The sequence below is a fragment of the Octodon degus genome, unplaced genomic scaffold (genome assembly GCF_000260255.1).
Source record: "Octodon degus isolate 3935 unplaced genomic scaffold, OctDeg1.0 scaffold00023, whole genome shotgun sequence".
In the NCBI taxonomy this organism is placed as follows: Eukaryota; Metazoa; Chordata; class Mammalia; order Rodentia; family Octodontidae; genus Octodon; species Octodon degus.
In genome coordinates, this window is record NW_004524599.1 from 2,074,875 (window position 1) to 2,091,385 (window position 16,511).

At 43.8% G+C, this 16,511-nt stretch overlaps 1 protein-coding gene across 5 annotated transcripts in view; it reads left to right on the forward strand.

The window, feature by feature from the left end:
* Atxn1 (ataxin 1) overlaps positions 1–16,511 on the forward strand; it is a 421,514-nt gene that overhangs the window by 96,259 nt on the left and 308,744 nt on the right. For 4 of the 5 annotated variants that reach the window (XM_023712041.1, XM_023712038.1, XM_023712043.1 and 1 more), the window contains one exon: positions 7,865–7,983. The exons of the other annotated variant lie outside the window; for it this stretch is intronic. The gene's annotated coding sequence lies outside the window, so the exon portion shown is untranslated. The remainder of the gene's footprint in view (positions 1–7,864; positions 7,984–16,511) is intronic. 5 annotated transcript variants of the gene reach the window in all.

A 16,511-nucleotide genomic window follows, 5' to 3' on the forward strand; every position in this document is an offset into this window, starting at 1 on the left:
CTTTGGCCAGAGCTCATCCTTCTCTCCTGTCCCCTCATGACTTGAATGATGTCATGGCTGGTGTGGGTCCATGGTCTTTGTTTAGTCGAACCCCATGGTCCTGAGGGCCAGCATTTAGGCTCACAGGAGCCTATGTCCAGATGCAGACCAGGGGCCAGTGCAGAGCCTAAAGGTGCTGCAGCCTGCTTGGGAGGTCTCCCTTTGAGGACCCCGAAGGACTTCAGCAGGCATCTTGTCAAGTATCAACACGACCTTATGATAATACTAGGACATTATTTAACTGGTCATTCCCATTCTGTCATAAGTGCACAGTGGAGTTCTGCAGCTCTCTGAGATAGTTCACCATGACAGTTGTCTTCTTTTGGGAGGAGCTGCATAACCAGTGAACCAGGATTGTCCAAACGACCAGCGTATTGTGTTGCTGAGTCATGCGTGGTCAAAGACTCAGTCAAAGGACATGATGCACTAATATATTTTAGTATAGAAGAGTTCATTGGGAACTGAGGACATAGCTCAGCGGTGCAGCATCTACCTGGCAAACATGAGGCCATGGGTTTGATTCCTGGTACCCTCTCTCCCTAGAAGGGTTCACTGGTGATGCTCAGACTCTCCACTGTCCAGGCCTAGAAGGAACTCCCCTGTGGGAAGCGCAGGGCTAATGCACAAGCAGAGGATCCATAATTAGCTGCAAGTTGCAGGCCAGATTTTCCTCCTATACGTCAACCCCTCAACGTAGCACAGCAGATTGAACTAAGAGACTCGTGTGAGCATTGAATCATGTGCTATTAAGCCAGACATTAAAGAGATTGGCAAAAATGCCAACCATTATCGCTTAATGTTTTTGTTCTGAAAAATAGGATTATTATTTCATAAAGATGTGCTGCTTCATGTAGTCTGCAAAGGATATGGTATATGTACTAAATGAATTCCTAAGGGCCAGCAGTGCAGCTCCGTGGAAGAGCCTATGCTTCGCATATGTGAGACCCTGGATTTTTCAGCAGCCTCCCAAAAAGTAATTCATAAACTAAAAAAATTCCCAATTTTAATTTCTAATATAATAAATATTGTTAAATATAATCTACCTTATTAAAAGCCGTTTGGGAGACACAGTGAATTTTAGGATTCAATAAATATGGAGAGGTATTGAAGCCACAGGATTTAAAGACTGGTGTGTGTGGGGGGTCTTACTAAGGGTCAACCAGGACTCATTGCCTGTTTATTTCTTGTGTGTCCTGTGTTCAGATATATTTTGGACCAAGATGCATACTTTTTCCCCAAATATAAGTATATCAAAATGTCCGTGTTTCCTTCAAATTAATTATAATCGCCTTACTCTTATTTTAGCAGAACATCATGTTCTACAGTGGAATATAACATTCCACTGAACCTGCTGGTGATTAAATATGCACTTGCTTCTTGTTATTTAAAAAAAAAAATAAAATCAGGATTTATGTGGTACTTTCCTTGAAATTCATATTTTATTTCAAGGAAACCTGTGAAAGTTCACCAGCTAATTGAATTTACTTTCTTAAACACACACGCACATAAACACACACACACACACACACACACACACACACACACACAGAAACACAAACTCATCCTCCCTGGTATTATACTGTTTTGCTTATATTCTTCGAATCTGTTTCTACTTATGTTTCCAAACTCATATGTTTTTAAAACTCTGCTTCAGACATTTTTGTGTGTTAATTAGTAGCATCTGCTCCTTATGTTACAAGACAAAGTGATTTCATCCTTACCCAAATTGTCCAAATTGCAGGTTAAGTGGTAGCAGCCTTGCTGTTGAGCGATCACTACTGTTCAGTATTTTTAAATGACAAAAGATACCACTGCTTTTACATCACATGCTTTTATCCAATATGATTGCTTTTGGTAACAAAGTGATTGATATATAAATGAAAGTGAATTTTTCTGTATTTCTTGTCGTGATCTTTTTTCTCCAGCTCTCTGCTTTCCACTGATTATGGATGCAATCCTAACCATTAATGTATAATAAAAGTACATTTGTTCCTTGTTGTTTATAGGAAATTGGTTCCAGGACACCCCCTGGCTACCGAATTCCTAGATTCTCAAGTGCCATCTATAAAATGGCACAATGCAGGATTTGCTTATAGCCTCCGTATGTGCCTCTTGTGTGGTTTAGATCATCTCTAGATTATTTTTAATTCCTGATACACTGTAAATGCTGTGTAATTAGCTGTTACACTGTATTGTTCAGAGAATAATAACAAAAATGTCTGCATATGTTCAACACAGACACAGCTTTTTCCTCCTGAATATTTTTGATCATCAGTTGTTTGATGTGGGTTGGTTGCATCCAGGGATGCAGAACCCAGCGGAACTGAGCTAAGCTCCACCAGTAGGGGTCAGAACCCTGCTCCTACCTGCTACAAGATGGGCACTAATCCATTATAAAGTGAGAAAGATTCAGTGAACAGCACCAGCTTCTGGCTGGCCCAATCCCATTCTAAATTTGCATGGAACCAAGAGTGCAGATGATTTCTTTAGCTTTCCATATTTCACATGTCTGAGTCAGAGATACAATAGACATGTCTTAATTTGTTATAATAAAGGATAGTGGGGGGTTGGGGGAAAATGGCTCAGTAGAATAGGTGCTTCCCTGGCAAGCACAAGGGCCCGAGTTCAATCCCTGATTCAAAAACAAAAAACAAAACAAAACAAAAAAAAAACCCAAAACGGGATAGTGGTCATTATGTTTTATATAATTCTAAGTCTTTTAATTTTGGTCTTGCCAGTTCCTACTGAAACACTTAATATTGTCTAAATCCTTAGTGATTTTTATTCCAACTAAAAATTAATCTTCCTTCATTATTTTGAAAAAAATTTTGAACAACACTTGATGTGCATACTTATAATCCCAAATACTCACGAAGCTGAGGCAGGAGGATCGCCATGAGTTTGAGGCCAGCCTGGGCTACATAGTGAGTTTGAATCCAGCCTGAACTACATGGTGAGACTATCTCAGTAGAACAAAACCAATAAATTAATTAGTTAATTAATTAATTATATTGAAAAGGAATAAAAGCATAGCATAGACAAGGTCAGTACCTTGCGTGGCTTCAGGTATCTACTGAGAGTCTGTTTCTCAGGAGTTGGGGAGCTGCTGCCATCAGAGGGAAATGCTTGCCTGTGCAGAGGACAGTCAGTGTGTAGGACCACACCTTAGAGTGTGTGGAGAACGTGCCAGACATTCTCCAATGGATAAATCAGCCAGATTAACCTGACTTAGCTTGAAGAATCATAGCCAAGTTATCTTTCCCATTACAATATAGGCTACCTTGCCTTCCTGCTTTCTTTGAAAATTCAGTGTAGACAGAGTACAGTTGGAGTCTCAAAGATAGATAGATTATAGAAGGTAAGTGAGAGGTTGCTGAGGATCCATATGCTCTGCCGCCTGCATTAAGCGTGTGATGTCAGCACTTTTGCAGGGCAAAGTCAGCTTTCAGGTGTGGGCATCCTTGGTAGGAGACACCGCTGTCCTAGGGATAGTATGATGCTGAGATTAAGAGCCAAGCTCTGCAATCAGATGACCTGAATTTGATCCTCTCTTCCACCACAGTTGCATAATGCTGGGGAAATGATTTGATGTAGTTGTGCTTCAGCTTTTCCAACAAGAAAATGTTCCTTTTCTATCCTGTCCTACTTATCTACTAGTTATATGTGAGTTATCTGTTGATATGTATTTAGTGATGCGAAACTTAGCAGCTTCAGACAGGTATTTGTTAGCTCTCCAGTTTCAATGAGTGGGAACCAGCCATGTAGTATAGGTGGTTTCCCAGGCTGTTGGTTTTCCACAAGGCTGTAGGAAAGCTGGAATCTTAAAGGATGGGTGGCAAGCACTGGGATCTCCAAGTGAGCTTGGGCACTGGCCACAATGACGTGACCTAGAGTTGGCTTCCCTAGGCCCAGCAATCCAGAAGAATGCAAGATGCACCTGTGCAGGAAGCTGTGGTCTCTCTGGTACCCGGTCTTGGCAATGACTTCTGCCACACCCCACTTGTGAGTCACGAAATCCAGTCTGCAGTTGGGGAGAGGGCTTCACAAGGAAAGGGCCATCTGGAAGGGGTACCTGGGACCCTGATGGAGGCTGCCTCTGGGAGTAACTGGTGCTGTGTAATCTTCTATCCATCTGCCTCTATGAAGTACACATTGACAGATCTGTCTCTTTAACCCTTGATTATCTGATCATCTTTTCTTTATTTTTTCTTTCTTTCTTTTCTTTTTTTTCCTTTTTTTGCAGAACCAGGGATTGAACTCAGGCCCTTGTGCTTGCCAGGGAAGCGCTTATTCTACTGAGCCATCTCCCCGGACCCCTGACTGTCATTTCCAACTTGGTCATTCTAGCTCCAGTGGGGGGATGATTGAGTCCAAACCTTGGAGGGATCTTCGAATTTTCCTCTTGCACAGCTTGCCCACTTGACTTTCCAAATACATTTTAGAATCTGAACATTTTTTTTCTTATATATTTGATACAGGGTCTACAGGGTGTTCAGGCTCTCACTACACAGGTCAAACTCATAGTGATTCTCCTGTCTTAAGCCTCCCCAGCGCTGTGGTTATAGGTGCATGCTACCATGCCCAGTCTCAATCACCCTCTCATTGTGCCCTGGGGATGGGGCCGGCACAGCAAGCATTGCTTAATTTTAGAGTAAAATTATACCTAAAAGAGCAAATTAATCATAAGAAATATAACTCTGTTTGTAGATATAGTATTGGATTTGGAGTGTTGAAATACATGTGAGAACAACTTGAATGAAGATGAGAATTGGTTGTAGACATTATCTACTGAAGTCTGTTTATTTGCTAAATTGGGAATTAATTCTACTTTGGTGACTGGAAAAATAGTTTTGTAGTTAGCTATAAAAGCAAGACTGAGAGACAGGTCTTATGGCTTTCGTGCAACTCTGTTTGCCTAATGTCAATATATAGTACTTCGCTGATTGTAACTATCTGGAAAATTGTCACCAAAATGCCTATGAAATCTGAAAACATTGTCAGGATACTCTCTGAAGAGATAGGCTTTATTTATGTAGTAAACTTTTACACATGGAGCACAGCTATGAATGCTCTAGCCTTGGGCCCTCTTTTCCCTCTTTGGCTTTCTGGCCCTACTTCCATTTATGATAGCTTCAGTAGGCCGGCAATGAGATTAAGCTTGGTGATGTGTTTTGTTGGTCACTAGCAGCATTGGTGTAGAGTTTGTTGAAGGAAGGAAACATTGAAATTCTTTTTGTTTAGAGTTGGGAGTGTAGCTCAATGTGTAGCACTGGCCTAGCAGGCCTCAGCTTGGTCCTTAGCACCACAAATTATGTCTATTCCTCCTGTATGTGTGACTGTTGGAGATTAAACCCCAAGCCTGGAGCATGCTCCAAGAATTTAACTACACTCCCAGCCCTAGCATATTGAAATTATTTCTTAAAAGTTGGTGCGTAGAAGTTTTAGTAGTTTTCTTTTGATTAAAAATCACCTTGTTCCTGTTGTACTATGTGTAATGGAAGGTCAGGCACAAATCAGAAAATAAACCACTTCTGATTCCACTTCTACAGTGATAAATAAAAATGGAAATTATGGTCACATGGATGAGTCCTTGTTTTATTTTCTCTCCTCCACATAGTCTGAGCCCTGTTCTCCAGACCCCAACCATGGAAGCTTTCTATGTCTTCCAGATTTCACTCCAAAACAGATGCAGGAATGTAATCCATAAATGAGTCTCTCTGTACAACAAAAGCAAAACAGAGAATAGTGTGAAGAAGAGTTAGAAGCTGGGCACGGCAGCGCATACCATGCTCTCTGCTACTTATGCAGTGAGGTAGGAGGATCACAAGATTGAGGCCAGGCTCAACAACAGAGCGAGAGCCTGTCCCCAAATTAAAAAGTTGGGAAACAAAAGCTCTAGCTCAGTGATCTGTAGGGTAAATCCCCAATACCAAACCAAACCAAACCAAGCCAAAACCAGTGTTAGGCTAAGGATAGGCTTCTTTTTTTCAAACCACATTACATTACATGATTGATTTTATGTACAGTAAGAGTCAATGGGAATGAGTAATTGAACCAGGCTCTAGTCGAAGGACCTATAAACTTGCTGTACGACTAGCAGTGGTACACGGCTCTCCCGGGCCAGCAGATTCATGTGCAGAAGTTGAATTACATGGCAAAGACCTCTTCTGACTCTAAATACCGAGACATAAAGTTGGTAACAAAAACCGAGAACTGTAATGCTCTATTTTTAGTTTAAAAAGAGATTGATACCAGCCAGTAACTTGCAGTGGGTTTGCTAAAATCCTCCTTCTCTCTCCAAATTCTGTTTTTACTAAGCCCGTAAACTAGACAGTTTGTCAGACTTTGAACTTCCTGGCTTATGTTGATTTGTATCAATATGTTACTGTTAGACATTTGAGTGGGAGCTGAGTTACATTTTACGAAAACTGCTCAGAAAACTAATAAAATCCTTACAACCCCACTTTCTGTGAGTATTGATAGCATCAAGAAAATAAAAAAGACTTTGCCATTTGTAGGCAGCTGCTCTTCCACTCGACTGAAATTTTAATGGTATTGAACTGGACTTACTTGTTTAAACATTAACCAAGAGACAGATACTTTCTGCTTCTCCTCCCCAGTTTTGAGAGTCTATATGAATTTAACCACAGATAGTCACAACTCTCCAAAAGTCCTTTTAAGAAACACTGACCATTCCATAAAGTAATAGCTCTAGAGGGCTTTCAAGGAGTTATTTAACTGTGCAGTGACCTTGGGAAGCATACTTCAGCCTCTTACAAGCAAGTCACTTGATTTGATCTGTGGTGTTTGCCTTAGGATTTTAGTGATGTGTATAGCTTTTAGAGTTGTAAATATGAAGTGGCCACCACTGCCCAATACCAGGTGACACTGTCCCAGTGGGCTTTCCAAATAGAGGGAGGAGAAGAGCTCCTAAAAGGCTAAGCAAGGCTGCAGACATTTTTGAAGGCAGTTTCCAGGCTCACAAATGGCCATTGTCAAAAAACAAGCAATGGGGTTGATTTGGGCAGGCAGGGGAAGACACTGGGGCCACAGCCTGTGATGAATGAGCCTTCAAAGTGGCCAGGGCAAAGAAGAGCTTTGCAGTGACCTTGCCACATGTGGTTCGAGTGTGTAGGCTTTCCAGCAGCAGTGAGTGGGGAAAAGAGGCACGCGGGTCACAGCCACTGATGTCATGCTTGGTGTCTAGAGTAACTACCTGCTTCTTTCCATCTTGGGAGGGGAAGAATGTATCAAGTTTTATCAAGAGGCAGACAAGGAAAACCTGCCCATTCCCTAATTGCAGTGCATGATGGGAATTTCTTCCTGGACTCCTTTTGTTCAGTAACCACAGCTTTTTAGTGAAATATAATAGTGATATTTGCTCTGCCAGCCTGAGTCTGAAGGGGTGGTAGGATCAGAGGAATTTTCGTGTGAGATAAAACTTCTTCCACTTTCTGCCCCTGACTCCTGCACTTCAGAGTCTCCCACCACTAAAACACTCTGCAGCCTTTATTTCTTTCATTCATTTGATTAAACCTGGAATTTCACAAGCACATTCCTACCTGGGTAGGCTCTCAATTTCAGGATGCCTCTTTGCAGGGCTTTGTTTCCTTTTCTCCTCTTCCGTGCCGCCGCCACCTCCAATATTTTAAGGCACAGTACATAGATAAGATGTGTGATAGCTTCGTTCTGGGAATTAACATGCTAGTTTGAGGTTGTAAGATACACATTTGAGAAGGGCCAGGGATTTCCCCTGCACATCCACTAACTGCTTGAAGTGGCATTTGCATTCTGACTCGGTGTTTTGTGTTCTGTATGTCTGCAGTACCTTGGAGCCCGGGGAAGAAGTCTGTTTTGAAGCCTCCCAAGTAAGGCTGCTGCCGCTTGTGAGAAGGACAGGGGACGCCAGCCTGCGAGGGTGAGCTTGCAACACGAATGTCTTTGGTAAGTCATCTGAAAGACTTGACATTTATTAGCTTTAAATTCCACTGGGCAGCATTTATTTGGTGCCTTGGGCCATCTTTGCAGTGCATCGCTATTTCTCCATAACCCAAGCCACAGGACACTGGAGAAAATGTTTAGGGTCAGAGCCAAGAAAATAACAGAGAAACCTAGTGTGCTTGTTTCTGAAATTTTCAGAGCAGTAGGCTCTAGGGAGAATGCATTTGTTGTTAAGGAACAAACAAACAAACAAACAAACAAAAAAACAACACACACAACTAAACACACAGCCCACTAACAAGGTATAGATCCTACGTGCAGTTGAGGTTAGGAGACTATGTAAGGGATTGATCGGCCATCCTAGAGGAGACACTGTATCTGGTGATAAACTTGTCACTCTTCTTCAAGCTCTAGGATGGAAAGGTGAGAATGATGGGAGTTCTCAGGCCTGTTCAACCAACGCACATTAGTAGCTTTTTTTTTTTTTTTTGTAAATGGGGTATAATGTGGTAATTTGATATATGTATTCAGGGCTGTACACCTGTAAATCAGGGCTGTTAGCATTTCTGTCTCCTTAAATATTTACACATTTCTTGGTGTTGGAAATCTTCTAATTCTTCATAAAGTAAATAATTGGTCATTGCTGTTATATTGATGTTTTCTGTTAGTTTTAGTTTTGCAACGTTGGGGTTTGTACCCATAGCCTTGCGCGTGCTGGGCTAGTGCGCTATCACTGAACTACACCCCCAGCCCTTCTGTTATTTTGAGACAGGGCCTTCTTCTGTTGCTCAGTTTGATCTCTACCCTGGAATTCTCCTGCCTTGGCCTCCCATGTAGACTGAATGGTAGGCTTACTCTTAAGAAACTTAAGTGAGTGTGATTCTCTGAGAGACAATCTTGGTGTAGGGATTGGAACTCAAGTACTCCAAACTATAAACAGTTTTTAAAAATGCAAAGTATGTTCCCGAATAATGTGGACTTCCAGGAATTTTTATTTTCTTATCAGTCCCATCCTTGATGTTTTCTGGACAGTGAAAATATCTCTCCTGTGGGACCCAGGTCACTCTTGCTGTCATGGTGGCCTTGCAGCACCATACTGGGATGGCTGCTGTGTGAAATGCAGGCACACGGGCAGGTATGGTGGGCACAGCTGCCACCTCAGTGCTTTGGGAGGCTGAGGCAGGAGGATCACTGGAGCCTGGCTTGAGCTACTTTATAACTGAGTGAGACCATATGTTCAAGTAAGAACACAGTTTGAAAAAGGGCTAGGGATTTAGCTCAGTGCAAAGGCCCTGAGTTCAATCCCCCGAACAGAAAGAAAAGAGCATTGCATAGGTCCATGATCTCCGAGGCCGCTTGCACATTTAAAATTGAGTGCCCTGTAGTGAAATTAATTAAATAATCTCCCCTGACACTGATGGGGTGGTCTTGACATGTCAGCCTGTGCAGAGGGCTCACCATGCCAGCAAGGGTGAGGAAAGGGCCTGCCAGTGCGTCCCTTCTCTGCACCCGTCATGACAGCCAGCTTTTGGGAAAAGTGGGGCTTTCAGAACTTGTGCTTAAGGGCCTGCCAGATAGCTCAGCAGATTAAAGCACTTGCGAAGGCAGACTCAAGGACTGGGGATTCGATCCCCCACCTGCCATGCCAGGCCTGCCCTCAGGGGTGCACTGAGACAGCAATTGAGATTGGGCTCGGGGGCGTGTGCCCGTAACCCTAGTGCTTGGCGGGCTGAAAAAGAGGACGATCACTATGAGTCAGTCGATGTAGTGAGACCCTGTAGACCCTGTCCTAAATACATAAACAAAAAAGAATTTGTGCTTAATAATTTGCTTCCTGGTGACATTAAAACAAGAGGCACTGTTGTTTGTGACTATTGTAGTCAAATCAGCACAATAGGCTTTGTTTGAATTATCATCACTTCTCTTTCCAAGGAGCACCTAACTGTCCTTCCGAGAGCTTGCTGGCCCAGCCCGCTCATGCCACGGAGCCCCGTGGTTTGTTTTCCATTCGGCACAGTTTATTATTTTTCGTTCTTACCCAACATCTCCTTTCTGAAGCAGAGCTGTGAGCAACACTTTAAATGATGCTCGGATGTCACTCTTCTTAGCAGCTGGCTGTCTGCCTCAGAGTGGTGCATTATTTGGGTTTCAAAACAGCATTTTTTCTCTCTTACAAATGTTAAATTATGAAGTGCAGGAAACCACATGAATGCGGCAGAGTGAAAATGCAGACGCGGTGTTACCGGGAAATGCCAGCTTCATGATTCTGCAGACGAGGCGAGTGTGTTCTCCCTACGATGGACACGTGAAGCCACGCCGGCTGCTCAGTGGCGGTCTCCTAACCCGGGTCTTCCTCCTCGCTTCTGCTCGTGCTGGGGTCACCTTGTCTCAGTGGATCAAGAGATTTTGTTAGCACAATGGCTGGGGGTCTCTGTGTTCAAGTTCTGCCTGACCGAGCTCTGCTGGACCCTCAGGTCGTTACTGTCTGCTTCCTCTTCGTGAACACCTGTGCCCTTTAGATGCTGCCTCATAGAAAGTGTACTGCTGTGCATCACTGTGTGGGTGTCTGACATCACCCCATCTGGTTGCGAACTGCTTCAGGAGAGGAACTGGGTCACAGGCCAGTGCTTCTCAACAGCGGTCCAGTCCCGGCGCCTCTTGCTTCTCACTCACCTGGCTGTGGCTCTTAAGGTTGCAAATTCAGCTGCACCAGGCTTGATGAACCAGAACTGTTAGGGAAGGAAAGCCAGGAAGCTCACCCCAGGTAACTCTTCTGCACACTGAGGTCTGAAAACAACTTTCTGAGGCTAATTCTGCATCTTCTCCTTTGCTTTCTCACCCACAGTAAAAGGCCCAGGGCTAAGCACATGGTAAATGCTCATGAAATATTTGCTTGTTGATCTAAGACACATCAAAACCAAGGGAGTTACATTCACTCTTTGATTGCCCAGGCTTTTCGGGATGTGAAATCAATCAGCATAATCTTTGAACTTGCAGGGACCTGGTTTTGTCTAAATTTGTAAAGTGTTTGAGAGGCTCTTTGAGGAACTTTTTATGTCTCTTTCTCCTCAACCAGTGTCCCATCCAGTGGCAGTGGCACCAGAGGAGGGGCACAGCAGCTCTGGGGGGTTGGACCTAGGCCATGGATGAGAGAAAGATCTGAGGGTGGAGCAGGGTTCCCAAAGCCACACCTGCTGCCCTCCCTTGCCAGGTTATTCTGAATGGCATTTCTTCTAGCTGTTAGGACTTGCAGGTTGTCATTTATGGTGGTGGGAGAGTGGTCATGTTGCTGAGAGGGATAAAGTTAAGCAGCAGTGGACACACATCAAAGCACCCACAGCGCCCGTGGCAGATGTAGGAATTGGATCTGATGTTCACAGGCTGCACTGGCCACACATGACGCCTCCTCTCCTCCTCTTCTTGCTCCAGTGAGGACAGGAGTGACCTCAGATGATCCACAAGACTTTGCAGGACCTTGCTGCAGGCTGCAGCCCTCCTGGTGGATCTGATAGGCGGTTCACTCAGGAAAGCAAATGGAAGGGCTCCCAGAGGCTGAGCCAGGCTGTGAAGGAACATGTGTCTCTGCTCGTGGGTTGCCTGTTCAGATAAACCTTGTCATGCATGTAGCAGAAGACAAGCTTGCTTTCTCCTTTCTCCTGCAACATGGAACACTTCTGTGAGCTAACGTGTGGGGATTTCTCCCCACAGATCAAGCAAAGCAGCTGTTGCGTGTCCTCCAACTTAAATCGGTGCCCGCGCTGTCTACCCGGAGGTAGGGTCAGAACCCACAGGTTGAGGGCTCAGTGTCACAGCTGTCCTGCACTCCTGTGCCAAGTGCAAGCTCCGTGTTATTTTGCTTGTGGTTCTGACCAGGCATTTGTACACGAGGGCTCCTCTGTGAGGTTGAAGAAATTTCCTAGAGTGGCTCGTGGGATCAGGCGACACTTTGAGTGTTTCCTGATGTAATACAAAGGATACTGCCAAGCATAAGCATGAAGGACCAGGGGGAGAGAAGCACGGGGTGAGATGGAGAAGGAGTGTGGAGTTTCAGCATCCTGTCAGGGCTCTCCCCTTCAGGAAGGTCCATGTCACTGGCTAGCTAGAAGCCCTCCAAATCCAGCTCTGTTGGGGTTCTTCTAGAAGCTTCATTGCATAGGCATAAAGGAGAAAAGTACTGGCCATTGTTGACCAACTCAACTATCAGCCCCTCTGTCTTCCCCTGAAGTTGAGGGTAGACTGAAAGCTCTGACCTACTAATTCTGGCTTGATTTTCCTGTGCTAGTGGGCCCCTCCTGAAGCTATGTGGGGCTCAGTGGTCCTCACTGAACTCATTAGCATACCTCCAAAAGCCACTTAGCACTTTAGAGATGCTAAGGGTTTTAAGAGTTTTGTGCCAGGAAATAGAGATGAAGACCAGATATAAATATGCACATAGGTACAACCTGTGACTTCACAGTGTCACAGCCATCAAACGCTTTTAAACATTTTTGCTGTCTTCTTTTGTTTTTCTTTGATTATGACTTAGGCTCAGTTCTATTTAGAGAAGTGGTACCAACTCTGAGGTTGGTTTATGGGAAAGTCTGTTCTCTCGGATCTCTGTTCTTTTTTTCTTGTGCTGGGAATGGGGGCCAGACCCAGACCCTGGTGTGTGGAGCTCTGCCAACTTGGCCCCGGTGTGACACCCTAGCCCCTTCACCTCTGCATTCAAATGTAAGTTCAGGAGTTTGAGAAAGGGGAAGAGCTAGATAGAACAGACTAGATCCTTCTCACTGCTGCTAAGTGGGACAGCAAAAGCACATGTTTTCAAAGCAACAAGGGCAAAGGAGGATTTGAATGTTACTGATTTTTCTGTGTATGTTTGTGATATGACATACTTGCATTGTTTGGGAGATGGGCACATGCCAAGCCTGGTCAGTTTTTATCTTATCTACCTGCCAGCCTCTGCCTCCTTTCCCTGATCCCCTTTATCTGCAAAGTCTCCTTCCATTTTCTACCTTCTCCCTTTTATCTTACTCTCTATATTTTTCATTCCTCATATAAGAGCCACTATGTGATACTTACCTTTCCATGTCTGATTTATGTCACCTCACATGGTGGCTTCCGAGAGCTCTGTATCGCATGCCTTGTGGAGACCTGACCAGACAGTGCTCTGCTTTGCTCCTTCTGGGTATTGTGGGGCAGAAGAGAAGCACACAGGTTGTCAGATCCAGGAGAGAAATGTCCAGTTGTTTTCCTTAAGTGTCTTTGAGCCTTTGTTGAAAACTGTCTGTGGAAAAATAATCAAGGACAAAATGAAAGGGATTGCAAAGTGAGAGGTGTTTTGTCTTCTAAATATCAGACATTGGCATTTCTGATTTGGAGGTACGTAGCGGTCCATGGAATATTTTCTTCCAAGAATCTGTATGTCTTTACAAGTAGGAAAGGAAAGCTGGGCCTCACAGAGCATTTGTACAGTTAGAAACTGTCTCTTGCCTCATTTACGATGAGGTACTCCAGAGGCCTGCATGATTTCCAGTCTGCCACCTAAGTTCTAAGGCATGGCTTCTGGAGGGTGGAAAGCAATAGGAAAAGAGCCGTCCTGCCTCGCCCTCAGAGCACATCATCACTAGCAAGGTCCTGGGGCGCTTCAGCCTCAGGCACTGGTTCCCCACATACCTTGGCCCATGTTCCACGCAGCCGCACCAAAAATGTCCTCTGTCAGGTGTGTCATACGCGCTGTTCTCGCTGATGTTATCACAGACTAGGAAAGGAAAGCTGGTAACTGCAGCAGTCTTGCAGAGAAGCTGTGTGATTGGGTCGAGTTGTGAGCAAAACCACACGAGTCAGGAAGCGCAATGGATTTTCATACAGTGGGCACCGGGGCAGCAGATGTTGGCTCACGTGGTCGGTCACCTTCCTTGGTGATAATTGAGAGCTATGAGGCAGATTTTTGCTGTGTATCCAAAGAAATCAAGCCACTGTGTTTGTGCAAGGTTGGAGAGAAGGGGGACAGCAAGGCCTGGAGTTGGTTACTGCACATGCCCTCCCCAGGGCATCCGCTGTCCTCCTTGGCAGTTTGGACTCCACACTCCTAGGCAAGCTTTCTACCTCTTCAGAGTCTAGACTCGGTTCCTGCCAGTTTCCTGCCCAAAGGCTGCAGTTGGAAGCCATAAAAATACCTTCAAATTGACTAAGCACACTTGCCTTCCTTGAGGGATCCTTGTATGGAGTGACACGACTGCCAGTAGCATCCTTCATTGATGATACGCAACTTCTCCACCTCTGGAACGCCAGACCTTGACCGCACCAGAGTCTGGCCTCTTGAATGTCTTGCTGTCTACCGACTCTGGGCCATCCCCTGATCCTCTGGTACTTCCGGTTTCAGCATCCTTTGCCTGGGCTACTGCGGCTGCTCCCAAGAGCATTTATTCTTGCCTTAAATCTTGTCCTGCCTTCCATTTTTTTTCTGCTATTCTGAGAATTACATTCTGAAAGAAAGGAGCTGATTTAATTATTGTTATACTTTAAAACCTTTGGAAACATGTGAAAGTGCAGCAAAGAGTTTGTAATCTCATGTTAAATATAAAATTCATAGTTTAACATGGCATGTATGCATTGACAAAGAGATCTAACCAAAATGTATGCCGGTCAACAAAGGCTGGAAGCAAGTAAGATAAAAACAAAGCTATGTTTAGTAATAGCATGGTGTGTACTTTGCATTTAAAAATGCTATGGATATTTTCCCTACTGATGAATGAATATGGTGGGGTGAGAGGAAAATTTAAAAGGCTTTTGTCTTTCCCAAAGAGCTAAAGACACAGGGTTAGGAGGACGCATGCACAGCGGTGCTTACAGCAACCCAATTCACGACAGCGGTCTGTATGTCCGTCAGCGGATGTGTGGATAAAGGAGATATAAGGAGTAATGGAATGCTCCCTCCTCCGTTTTAAAGCAAGATAAATCTGAGACATTTGTAGGAAAATGGATGCCCAGGAAACATAATGTTAAGTGAAATAAATCAGGCGCGCAAACCTAAGTGCCATATGGGTTCCCGTTCTTGAGTTACCCAAAGTACAAATAAAAAGCAAAAGATTGATAATGGGAAGCAGGGAGACTGCGCTTTTGCAAGTGGGAGGGACAGGGGCTGGGGGAGCGGTGGGGGAGGGACGTGGAGAGGTTTAAGATGTGTCAGGTCCCCTGGCTGGTGCTCCGCAGTGAGTGCGCCTGTTCTGTGTCACAAACAGGAGCTCTGACAGTACAGTAATAATGAAACTGGGTGGGGGGGGCGCTCCAGAAGTGGAGGGAAGGAAGTGGGTAGGCGGGGGAAGAAGAGCAACAAAAAGAATGAACACATGTGAAGTCCGTGTGTGACTCCCTAAGGAGTGGAAACGCCGTGGGCTGCAAGCATGTATGAATAAAATAAAATTTTAGAAAAAGGTTTTGTTAACTTTGTTTTCCACAAAAGTTACCACGTGGACCTCACTGAGTAGCCTTCGAGATCCCTGGGTAAGCAGTCATTACCAGTGTACTGTTTAAATCTCATCTTCTCTAGACTTCTGTTCCTCTCCTTCCATCACACTCCATTTCTTTCCTTGCCAAATCAACTGTGTAACTTAATGACCATCCACTTCTTCCTGGTGGTTCTTCTCTGCATAATTCTATTTCAGTACCTAGCGAACTCCTACTTCGTCAATTGAGGCCTAATTGAAATGTCCCCTTTTCCTGCATTCTCACCATTGTGCTACAGTTCTTTGTTTATCTCTGTGGATGAAGTTAGAGATTTGAGCATTTTAAGATTCCTGCTTCCAGTATTAAGGTCATTCCTGAATGTAATGTAACTTAACAAATACTCATGGGAAGGCAGAAGAAATGTACAAATAATTCTTCAAGCTATGGTATTACACATTTTTAGATAAGCTCACTGCTAATAAGTATTTCATAAAAAATTATAAATAGTGAATGTTTCTGGCTAAACAACTTTTATGAAAGAACTTGGATTCAGAATCCTGTCATTTAGGATAAACTACCCAAGGAAACCTTTGGCATTAGAAAACTTGAGCATCACTTCATTTTCTCTATAGCCAGATTTGTGAAGCTAACTAGAAATTGCTTTTTTAGCTGTTTTACGGCATGCATAATCACATCGGCCAGATCAGAAATCCAAATTAGTGACACATGCGGTGCTGGCAACATTATGTGAATATGTGATTTATTTTTTTCCTTCAGGGAATTTAAAAAGTCAAGACTGGATAACATTAAAGGATTGATGTAACATTTTCGATTCTGAAAGGCTATTCTGCTCTAGGAATATGCCTGTGACATGCTTTTCCCATTTCTAAGAATTCTATTTGGCTAAAATACCAAAAGAGACAAAAAAAATTTTTTTTGGCTTAAATAAATGAAAAGTCATCTCCAGAATTAATTTTGGTTCTTCAAATGTTCCTTTCAAAAGGAAGAGTAGGATGTTTTTATATATCGCATGTTAAAAATGCCACTAAATACAACATCATTATGTACAATTGTCAGTGAGAATTAGAAATGGTTTTCATGGA